This window comes from Saccopteryx bilineata, chromosome 6 (assembly GCF_036850765.1).
Source record: "Saccopteryx bilineata isolate mSacBil1 chromosome 6, mSacBil1_pri_phased_curated, whole genome shotgun sequence".
Taxonomy (NCBI): domain Eukaryota; kingdom Metazoa; phylum Chordata; class Mammalia; order Chiroptera; family Emballonuridae; genus Saccopteryx; species Saccopteryx bilineata.
Genome location: NC_089495.1, coordinates 115,498 through 127,282, shown reverse-complemented (window position 1 = coordinate 127,282; position 11,785 = coordinate 115,498).

The window sequence follows — 11,785 nt, the reverse complement described above, 5'->3', positions numbered from 1 at the left end:
TTCCGTTGTATCTGACTAAATTAAAATAGCTATGTTTGTGGGGTTTCATATAAATATTTATTGGCGTGCTTCAGGAGAAAAATAATTTACCAAAGCAACTTTTTGTTCACGGTGTGAGAGAATTGAGGTTTTGACTTGGGGGTTTTGTTTGAGTTCTGTGTACAATTTCACTGTGTGAAGAGGGAGGGGTCTGCTTCCTTCTGCTGATGCTTTGTTATTTTTTAATATGAAAGGATGGCTTCAAAGAAGGCAGAATTTATCCTTAATGCTGAGATTTTTAAAAAAATAAAATACCATTTATATCAACTTTGACTGTTGGTCTGAGTGATTATCAGCACCTACCCGAAGGTCACTGCTTATGCTGGCTTTAATCTCGGCGCTAATGGCACTTTTCTCGACAGTTTAAACCTTGTTTTAAAATATGAACAGTACATCTAGATGTTTCATAAATAAGCAACTGATTTCCTCCTCAGTTTTCAGGGGTGTGGTCTGTGTGTCCCAGCCGCCATGCTGCTGTCTGTGTGCTGGGTCCACGCCCATTCGACTCCGTTATGTAAGGAGTTGGAGCCTCGAGCGAACCTCCCACCCAGCACCTGGCCGACAGAGTGGACACGCTGGCCATTGCAACAGCATCTACTCACCCTCACCTTCTAGGAGGATGGCCGTCTCTTGGGGAAATGTCATTTTGGGAAGCAGTAGCCGCTGAGAGGAGTGTTGACTTCCCATCAGAACTGGGTAACCATGCTGGCCGTGGGCAGGACCGTCTGGACGGAGGTGTGGGACCTGTGGGGAGAAGTCCTGAGCAAGTGTCTCCGCCGCCTCTTCCCTCACGGGCTCTGGAACCCCATCAGTTGGCCCGTCACCCACCCCCTCCTGTGACCTTGCTCCTCAGGCCGCAGCCACGCTGAACACGTGTGGTGTCTCCCCAGGCTAAGTTAGTCTTGAATTTTAACTCTTATCTGACCAAATGGCAGGTGGGGACACTCTTGCTCGTTGAGGACACTAGTACAAAGCTGCAAAGCCTCTGCCTTGCGTTAGGGTCCACGTGAAACCCTGGAAGCCACCCAGAAGGCAGAGGCCCAGGTGCAGGTGGTGTGACAGTCCCGTCTCCCTGCAGGGACACCACCAGCCTTCCTGGTGGGGGCTGAGGTGGGAGGTGGTGTGTGGGGGCGCCGTGCACTTCACGCCGTGTCCTGTGCCGCCTCTCCGGGTGGCCCTGCTCACTGCGTGGCCTTCCGTGTCTTTGGCTACGCGAGTGTCCTCCAGACACCTGCCCTGGTCCGGGCCTGCTGGAGGATCAGCGCTGGGGTGCGGCCTGGACACTCTCCGTCCCTGAGCGCCGGAGCGCTCTGGTGAGCAGCAGTGGTCACAGGCACTCGTCCCTACCCTGTGGCCCTGCCCGTGTGGGGATCAGCTTGGCCGCCTTTCCTCCTCTTCCCTGAGACCTGCTTTCACCACAGGCCCATAGTCACGGTGTTGTCATCCAGAGGCTGTGGGTCTGAGCACACGTGTGCTCCCTCCCTCTGCAACTAAGGCCCAGCGAGCGCCCACAGAGCAGGGGTGCTGGGAGGAGACTGCGGGACAGCTGGGAGCCACCAGAGGGGAGGTGACTCGAGTGCCAGCACACAGCCGCACACCTGGACACCCGTGTCCCTTGCTGGTGCTGCACTCAGGCCGCAGTGGCTGTGACTTAACCTGTTTCTCACCGTCCTGGAGGCCAGAGGCTCGCTGCTGGCTCCCAGCACCTCCAGACCGTCTAAGCAGCAGACAGCATTGCCACCTCCGCCCCTCCCCTGTAAGGATGCTGACCCCGTCTGGGGCCCCTGTGGCCACCTGCCCTGGACACCTCCACCAGCCCTGCCCAACACCGGCACACGTGGGGCTTCCCTGTGTGGAAGTGGAGGGCATGAATGTGCGGTCACTCCTGGGGGTGGGGCTGGGTCAATGCCCTGCTTCATGTGGCCTGTGCAGCGTCACCCGTTCAGGAGGCTGGTCTCCTTGTACGTAGCCGGACAGCACTCGCCGCCCGGGCCCCGCGGTGGCTGCACGTGTGACCTGACCGGCGGGCTCAGCTTCCCCCTCCTCCTGCGAAGCAGGCAGGCCCAGCACTGTCCATGGGGGACGTGGACAGCAGCAGCTGCTTTGTCTTGTTTCTGGCTTCCTTCTCTCAGGAGGGGCAGTGCTGGGGGCTCCGGTTCTGAGCTCAGTTCACCGTCCGGCCTCTGGCCTCCTGCCCGAGTGGCTCCAGCAGGGAAACAGAAGCGCTGGACTCTGACAAACCGCGGCCACAGGACGCTAAGGTCACAGTTAGTTGGCACGAAGCCCCCAGCTTCCTCTGCGCAGAGCGTCTCCTCAATGTCACTGGAGATTTCCAGGTTCTGACGATTGTTTACTTACGTTGGCTTCTCGCTTATGAGCACTTTACGCCCCTTTCTCGAGGCCTCAGGGAAGGGGAGCGGTTGACATGAGGGATTTTGTGCAGGTTGGACCTGCCTCCCTGTGCGGCTGCAGAGCTGTCCCCATGTCACAGTGACCACAGTGTGGCCCCTGAGGCCCAGCCCCATCACTGGGCACATCCAGGAGAGCATGTGGGGATGGCCTCACACGCCAGGCTGCGACCAGGTGGGCTCTGGTGGGGGCACTTCTGGGACCTCCTTTTTAAAAGTAATTTTTTAAAAAATGTATTAACTTTTAGAGAGACGGGGGGTGGGGAGGGGGGACAATGATGTGTTGGTCCACTTATCCATGCGCTCATGTGGTTGATTCCTGTGTGTCCTCCCGGGGACGAAAGCCATGGTGCATTGGGACAACACTCACCCGCTGAGCCACCGGCCAGCGCTTCCAGGACCTTCTTGCTGAGTGTCGGCTGTGAGGCTGTGTCCGCGTCAGAACCGCCCGGTGCTCCAGGGGCCGAAGGAGCCGCTGTGGCCAGGCCGCCTGTGCCGTTAGGACTCTCGGCTCTGGGCCTGACTCTGCGGTGGCTGCCCCGTGAGCCCTGCCGTGATTTACAGCTGTGTGGGCTTGGGGTCCCTGTGCCCATGTGGGTTGGCTCTGTGGCCCAGACGGTGGCTTCCCAGGGTTGTCTGCTGTGCCATTCCACCTCAGGGAGTCCTCTCCTCCCTGGGGGCAGCTGTCCCGAAGCCGGTCCTTGTTTGGGCCACTTTCACTGGTTCTGGACGTTGACCGAGGCTGTGTGCTCCTGGGGGGTGTTGTGTGCGGCTCCAGGCCTCACCAAAGCCATATGGTAGTTAATGTGTGCGCCCCCTACCCCGCCTCAAGAGGCCAGTGACGAGCGAGCCCTCCTTCCCGCCAGATCTGCCTGCTGACAAGGCTCCTTCCAGAAGCCTCTGCTTTGTCAGTACCTGGACGTGGGGACAGCGGGCAGGCCTGATGGACATTTGTTCCTTCCTCTGGGACCAGTGACCAGTAGGGACCATGTGTGGGGAGGCCAGCCCCCTCCAAAAAATTGGGGCCAAATCCTTGGCTTTCTCCCCCATTGCCTAAACAAGGCCATGTCCTCTGTGCAGCTGTCTGTAGGACTGCACACCTTCAGCCAGGAACCCAGAAACAGAACCAGTGGTTTGTGTGACGGTGGCATCCTTGCCAGCCGCCCGCAGACCTCCCTGCCCTGGTTCTAACCATGTAAACTCCAGGGTGTCAGGCCTGTGCCTCCCAATGCCAGTTCTTACAGAGAAAGCTGGTGGCGGAGGACGAGGGAAGCAACGAGGGTGGGGGCGGGAGTCACAGCCGGACCACCACGCAGGGCCCTCCTGCAGACCCTGGGGCTCGGGCCATGCTGTGGGCAGTACCAGGTTTTAGGACCTCTGCCAGGATGCTTACCGGTCCCCTGCTGAGCACCAACCCTTTGGAGCTCAGCTCTGAGACGGCCCCTCACTTGGTGATGAAGTTGTGTGTGCAGCAGGTCGGGGGGCACAGGCCCCTGGCTTAGGAACCACAGGGACTGGGTCTAAACACTGGCTCAAGCCCAGAGAGGGTGAGCCATTTGTTTGTGGTCACACAGTGTGCCTTGCCAGTGACGCAGATGTTCCTCATCTCACTAGTGTGGGGGGCGGGGGGTCATGGGACCTGACCAGGGCTCCCAGCAGCCGCTGTACCCCCAGCAAAGGGTTCCACCCTGCTGGTGAGCATGTGCCAGGCTGTTCTTTGCTGGAAGTGTCGAGTCCTTGAGAGGCCACGTCACAGCAGCAGTGGAAGCTGGGCCTGGGGGCTGAGGGGCCAAACAGTGGGTTCGAGTTTCAGAGCCATTTCCATGGCAACAGTGGTGTCTGTGGGCACCTAGTCCATGACCATGTGAGACGAGTGTTAATGCAAATGGTTAAAGGAAAAGAGCTTCTAGCTGGAATTGACCTTTCAAACCTGCCAGCTGCCCTTCCTGCTCCTTGTCCCCCAAGCTGGGAGAGACGTACCAGGGACCTGGGCTCCCAGGCCTCGGTGACAGTCCCATGGGAGGCAGGCAGCATTGGCAGCTACTGTAACTTTTAATGCATCTCAGACAATTGTCACTCTGCCTTGGTGGCTGGAGCTCCGAGTCTCAGAATAGGAACCGGGTGGTGATCATCTCATTTTCCCCAGAGCAAGCCCGCCCCTGGTGGTGGTGGGGGCCCCCTCCCCTGATGGTGGTGGGGGGCCGCTCCCCTGGTGGTAGTGGGGGGCCCTCTCCCCTGGTGGTGGTGGTGGGCCCTCTCCCCTGGTGGTGGGGGGGCCGCTCCCCTGGTGGTGGTGGGGGCCCTCTCCCCTGATGGTGGTGGGGGCTGCTCCCCTGGTGGTGGAGGGGGTCTGCTCCCCTGGTGGTGGGGGGGTCTGCTCCCCTGGTGGTGGTGGGGGTCTGCTCCCCTGGTGGTGGGGGGTCTGCTCCCCTGGTGGTGGTGGTGGGGCGTCTGCTCCCCTGGTGGTGGTGGGGGTCTGCTCCCCTGGTGGTGGGGGGGGTCTGCTCCCCTGGTGGTGGTGGGGGGGGGTCTGCTCCCCTGATGGTGGTGGGGGGCCGCTCCCCTGGTGGTGGTTGGGTCTGCTCCCCTGGTGGTGGTGGGGGGTCTGCTCCCCTGGTGGTGGGGGGGTCTGCTCCCCTGGTGGTGGGGGGGTCTGCTCCCCTGGTGGTGGGGGGGGTCTGCTCCCCTGGTGGTGGTGGTTGGGGGCCGCTCCCCTGGTGGTGGTGGGGGGTCTGCTCCCCTGGTGGTGGGGGGGGGTCTGCTCCCCTGGTGGTGGTGGGGGGGGTCTGCTCCCCTGGTGGTGGTGGGGGCCCGCTCCCCTAGTGGTGGTGGTTGGGGGGTGGCAGGCCTGTCAGCAGGGGCCAGGTTATTCCTACGCTCTCGTACATGACCTGGCATGTTTCGATATGGCTTATTTTTGGAGGGGACAGGTATTTCAATTAAAAAAACCCCACTTTATTATGAAAAACTTACACAGAGTGGAAGAAACTGTAGCGGACATTTTAACGTGGCAGCTGCCGCCCGACAGGTGCTGACGCTGTTCCCGCTGCGTGTCTGTGTGTTTGAGGAGCTATTTGAAAACTGGGTGGTATGTTTAATGCAGCACTTAGAGTACAGTATAGATACCATGAGTTTTTTTGTTTTTATTTGTATTTTTCCGAAGTTGGAAATGGGGAGGCAGTCAGACAGACTCCCGCATGCACCCGACCGGGATCCACCCGGCATGCCCACCAGGGGATGATGCTCTGCCCATCTGGGGCATTGCTCTGCGGCAATCAGAGCCGTTCTAGCGCCTGAGGCAGAGGCCACAGAGCCATCCTCAGCGCCTGGGCCAACTTTGCTCCAATGGAGCCTTGGCTGCGGGAGGGGAAGAGAGAGACAGAGAGGAAGGAGAGGGGTAGGGGTGGAGAAGCAGATGGGCGCTTCTCCTGTGTGCCCTGGCCGGGAATCGAACCCAGGACTCCCGCACACCAGGCCGACGCTCCGCCACTGAGCCAACCGGCCAGGGCCTCAGGATGCATTTCTAAAGACAGGATACTCTCCCTCCTAGCTGTCATATCAGTAACACACCTTACAAAAATAGTAATTCCCACCTGACCAGGCAGTGGCGCACTGGATAGAGCGTTGGACTGGGATGCGGAGGACCCAGGTTCGAGACCCCGAGGTCGCCAGCTTGAGCGTGGGCTCATCTGGTTTGAGCACAGCTCACTAGCTTGGACCCAAGGTTGCTGGCTTGAGCAAGGGGTCACTCGCTCTGCTGTAGCCCCCAGTCAAGGCACATATGAGAAAGCAATCAATGAACAACTAAGGTACTGCAAAGAAGAATTGATGCTTCTCTTCTCTCTCCCTTCCTATCTGTCACTATCTATCCCTCTCTGACTCTGTCTCTGTCACACACAAACACAAAAGTAATTCCCTAGTATAATATAATACCCATATATGGATTCAGTTTCCCAATTGTCTGTGTCTTTTTAGCCGTGTTTGCTTTCTCCACAATGCCAGGACATGGCGTCTGAGTTGTGCCTGCCGGGTGTGTGGGCTTGGAAGCACTGGCTGGCTCGCTCCTTACTCGCCTCTGCAGGCAGGCAGTGTGGAAGCTAGTAGCCCTGTACTTGGGTGTGGGTGGGGGCAGTCTGCTACCTGTGTGCCCACCAGTGTCATGGCCGCTGGTGCCGTTGAGTATCCCTCGGACTTCTTTGCCACCCACTCTGCACAGGGGCCGGGCTCCTGCCTCTGCTCTGCGTGTCTCCAACAAGCTTTTTCCTGGTCAGTCTCCACTCAGTTTCTGATGATGGTCCAAGGCCATAATACCCTCTGCATTTGGGTCACCGTTCCCTCACCAGGGTCTGAAGGGTCTAATCCCATTCCAGCGTGTCCCTGCTGGTGGCTCTGTGCTGTCAGACTGTCCATTTGGACAGACTTCCGTCATGAGGTCATGTCTCAGTGTGGCTCCTAGAGCTGCAGATGGTATTTTCACGTCATGATGCAGGTGGAGCAGAATTTCAGCTTTCCAGACTAGTGATGACTAGTGATTCCTGCTGGAGTACTGCTTAATTTTCTTACTAAGTCAAAATCAGGGTTGCAGTTTTAGGAAAGTATGTGTATAATTTTTTTAAAGTACAATATAGATAATTTAACTATTTTCAAGAAAGCTGAACAAATCTGGAAGGGAGTGACAGGAAATACCATTTGCTTTGAGTTCTTGTCTTTTTTTTGAGAAGTGATTTTTTTCTTTGGAGACTAGGGCTTCAAACACTCTTCCCCTGGAGGTTTTGGAATGGTGCAGTGAGCCAGCAGGAGGGTCTGTAAGAACTCTTCAAAGCTCAGCAGCAGCGGAAGCACCAAGCGCGTAAGCAAGCCCTTCCCTGGGGGCAGGGCGGAGACCAGAGGCAGCACTCCCTGTCTGGTCAGCTTCTCCGGAGACACAGCCCAGGCAGGGGGTGGGGGTGGGGGTCCTGGACTCTGATACTTAACTGCTCTTCTTACTTTAAATTTGAGAGCTTGTGTGACTTCAAGAAGGCACAGGGAGCAATGTGCCAACGACATTTTGTCCAGTCGTACACTTGAAACAATGTCATCCCAAGAAACTCAACTTAAAACTAGTAATATGAGCTAAGAGATTTGAACTATTGGAAAGATGTGTCAAAATGTAAATAATTTCCTCAAAGTAGAATTATGGGTAGTGTTTAAAATTTTGTGTGTATTGGATTAAGGCAACTTTTCACTATGAACATACTTTAATTCTGCAATCAGAAAGCAGAGTAATGGCCCTGGTCAGTTTGCTCAGTGGACAGCGGTTTGCTCTGGCGCACAGACATTACAGGTTTGATTCCCGGTCAGGGCACAAATGAGCATCAGCCCTGGGTGCTGAGGATACCTCAGTTGATTCAAGCATCGGCCCCAGATGGGGGTTGCCAGGTAAATCCCAGTTGGGGTTCATGCAGGAGTCTATCTCCCCTCCTTTCACTTTAAAAAAACAAAAGACAAAAAGTAGGGTAACAAGTACAAGAGGTAACATTACCTAACTTTAAGTGGAAACTATCAAACATACAGAAAAGAGACAAAGGTTAAGTTATGTATCAGCCTACCAGCCCTGTATTTTCATGGCTCACCACTTGAGAATGGTTTTCATTTTTAAAGTGAAAAAATAAAGGTGACACAAAAAGTACATGCCAGTCATGTGACCAAATAGTCATAATAATTACACGCACATGTGAACCAAGATTCAGTTGCAAAAAGACGTAAACACTGAAGGAAGACGGCAGACCACCCTGGGGGGCGACCCCCACCGGTTCCCAAGTCTCAGAATAACGGGAAAAGCACCATTCAGCTGGTGCGGGAGGGGGAAGGGAGGGAGGGAGGGAGGAAGGGAGGAAGGAAGGGAGGGAGGGAGGGAGGAAGGGAGGGAGGGAGGAAGGGAGGGAGGGAGGAAGGGAGGGAGGGAGGAAGGGAGGGAGGGAGGGAAGGCATCCGTGTCCTGGAGCCCGGAACCATGCTCAGCGTGCAGACAAGCCTGACCTCTGAGATCGGGACAGGACAGGCCACTGCCACCACGTCCACACGGCACTGGGGTCCCGGCCAGACAATCAGGGAAGAAGAAACAGAAGCATCCAAGTTGGAAAGGAAGAAGGAAAGTGATCTGTTTGCAGGTGACATTCTATGTAGAAAACCCCAAAGAACCCACAGAAAAACCCACACAAACGGCACATCGCTGTTTCTACACACTGACGATCACACGAAAAGGAAGTTTAGAAAATTCCATTTGCAATAGCAAAAAAACAATAAAGTTCTTTGAATAAAGTTAACAGAGGAGGCTAGAGAGCTGCACACTGAAAACTACAAAATTTGCTGAAAGAAATTAAAGACACAAGTAAAGGGACAGACATCCGTGTACACAGCAGGGGAGGCTCTGCATTCTCACTGCCAGGCCATCCAGGGCGTAGGTGCAGCCCCTGTCAAAACCACAAAGGCATCTTTTTTTTTTTTTTTTCAGAATTAAAAAATCCATCCTAAGTGTGGAATCTCAGGGGACCCCAAATGGAGGCATCACACTTTCTGTTCTCAAAATTGACTGCAAAGCCACAGGAATCAAACAGGTGGTCCCTGCATAAGGACAGACACACAGACCAACGGAACAGGACAGAGCCCGGAAATAAAACCTCACACACATGGTCAACACTGGGGAAAGGGCAGTCTTTACAACAACAGGTGCCAGGAAAACTGGACATCCACATACAAAAGGATGAATGAAGTTGGACCTTGAGCTTATGCTATATGTAAAATTAACTCAGAATGGACCAAAGACCTAACACTACAAAACTCTTAGAAGAAAACGGAGGGAGGAAGCTTCAACATTGGATGTGGCAATTCCTTGAATATCACATAAAAAACACAGCCCACAGAAGCAAAAGGGGTGAACACATACTACAGTGTTCGGAGATGTGTTGTGGATTGGGGCGCCTGAAACATGTATAGTTATGTTAACCAGTATCAACCCAATGAAACTCAATTAAAAAAAAGAACAGAGAAACTGGGCCACATCAAAATTAAATACCTCTGTGTATCAAAGGACACAATCAGCAGGGTGAAAAGGCACCTTATACAACGGGAGAAAATATTTTCACATCCAACATCTGACAAGGAGTTAGCCTGACCTATGGTGGCGCAGTGGATAAAGTGTCGACCTGGAAATGCTGAGGTTGCCGGTTCGAAACCCTGGGCTTGCCTGGTCAAGGCACATATGAGAGTTGATGCTTCCAGCTCCTCCCCCCTTCTCTCTCTCTCTCCCCCCTCCCCTCTCTAAAATGAATAAATTAAAAAAAAAAACTAAGCAAAAAGCTATGGTACATATACACAATGGAATACTATGGGACCAACATCTGACAAGGAGTTAATATCCAGAATATATAAACTCAACAACAAAAATACACACAACTCAATTTTAAAAATGGGCAAAAAACCTGAACAGACATTTCCCCAAACACAATAAACAAAAGACCAAGAGCACTGAATGAAAAGGTGCCCGGCATCACTGATCCTCCCGGAAACGCAAATCTCAACCACAGTGAGCTATCACCGCACAGCTGTACGGATCAGGAAGACAGGAAACAGGGGTCAGGATGTGGGAAGAAGGGAACCCTCAGGCACTGCTGGAAATGTGAACTGGTGCAGTCACTGTGGAGAGCAGTGTGCAGGCTCCTCAGAAAGTCAAGCTAGAACTACAACAGAACCCGCAATTCCACCCCAGGACCTAACCCAAAGCAGGGTCTGGAGCTGACGTCTGCACACCCGTTTTCAAGCAGCATCATTCAGAAAAGCCAGAAGATAAAAACAATGTGATACATAGACACAGTGGAATGTTATCTAGCCTTAAAAGGGAGGGAACTCTGGACACCTGCTCTGAAAAGGAGGGACCTTGAGGACAGTGTACTAAGTGAAACAGGACAGTCACCAAAGGCAAACTGCGTGACCCCACTCACAGGAGGTGCCTGGAGGAGTCAGATTCGCTTCACATTTCATGGGGGGTCCACCAACTGTTTAAAAGAGAACTGATACCAATTCTTCACAAACTCCAAAAAACCCAGCAGAACACTTCCAGGGCGAGCTCATTCTAGGAGCCATTTTCGCAGATACGAAGACCAAAGTCGTCACAAGAAAAGTGTAGGCTAAAATCTCAGTAAAATTCCAACACACTGAGTCCAACAACTTACCCTTTAGGATAAAGGATAGATGGTGACAGAAGGAGATGTGACTTGGGGAGGGGAGCACACAATACAATATCCAGATGATGAAATACAGAATTGCACACCTGCAACCTATATAATTTTATTAACCATGTCACCTAGTACATTCTTAAAGAAGGATGAACACCACAGCGCTGCAGTGCAAGGTTGACTGAACATACAAACCGTCACCGGCAGACACATTAGAAGGAAGACAGACCACATGACCACCTTAAGATGCGAGAAAGGCAGGCTCTGGCTGGGTGGCTTATGGATACAGTGTTGTCCTGGCGTGCTGAGGGCGTGGGCTCGATTCCCACTCAGCATGTACAAGCAGTTATGAGTGTACAACTAAGTGGAACGAGTTGATATTTCTCTCTCTTCCCTCCCCACCCCTCAAATAAATGGGATTTTTTTAATGCAGAAAAAGCATTTGACATAATCGAACACCCTTGATAAAAAAAAACCCTCCACAGCCTGACCTGTGGTGGCACAGAGGATAAAGAGTCGACCTGGAATGCTGAGGTTGCCAGTTCAAAACCCTGGGCTTGCCCAGGCAAGGCACATATGGGAGTTGATGCTTCCTGCTTCTCCCCCTTCTCTATCTCCCCTCTCTAAAATGAATGAAAAAAATGTTTGTTTGTTTTTTTAAAAAAGAACCAAAACTCCAAAAGTAAAACAGGCGAAGAACACATGAGGTAATTTACCAAAAACGAAACAACAAATGGTCAGTTAAATATACAGAAGCGATGTTAAACCTCATAATCCATTCCTTATTAAAATAGCACCAGCAGCAAAAGGAATAGTCACATCCTACATATTTCATCTCTTAGAAGAACTGTAACAACTTCTATTTTCAGGAGCAATCTGGGATACCTGTTCTGACTCTTACCCTCATCTCTCCCTCTGGACCCCTGGAGCTGATGAGCAGATACACAGACATTCACCACAGGGTCACTGTGTGCACAGCGGAGCTCAGAACAGCCTGCATGCCCCACGGACTGTTCCACTTCTGTGATACTGTGTAGCCAATAGAAACCACGTTTCCACAAATGTTTCATTCCCATGCAGACAGGTGTGACAATTAAGAAGCATAATTCTTAGCCATCAGGGTTA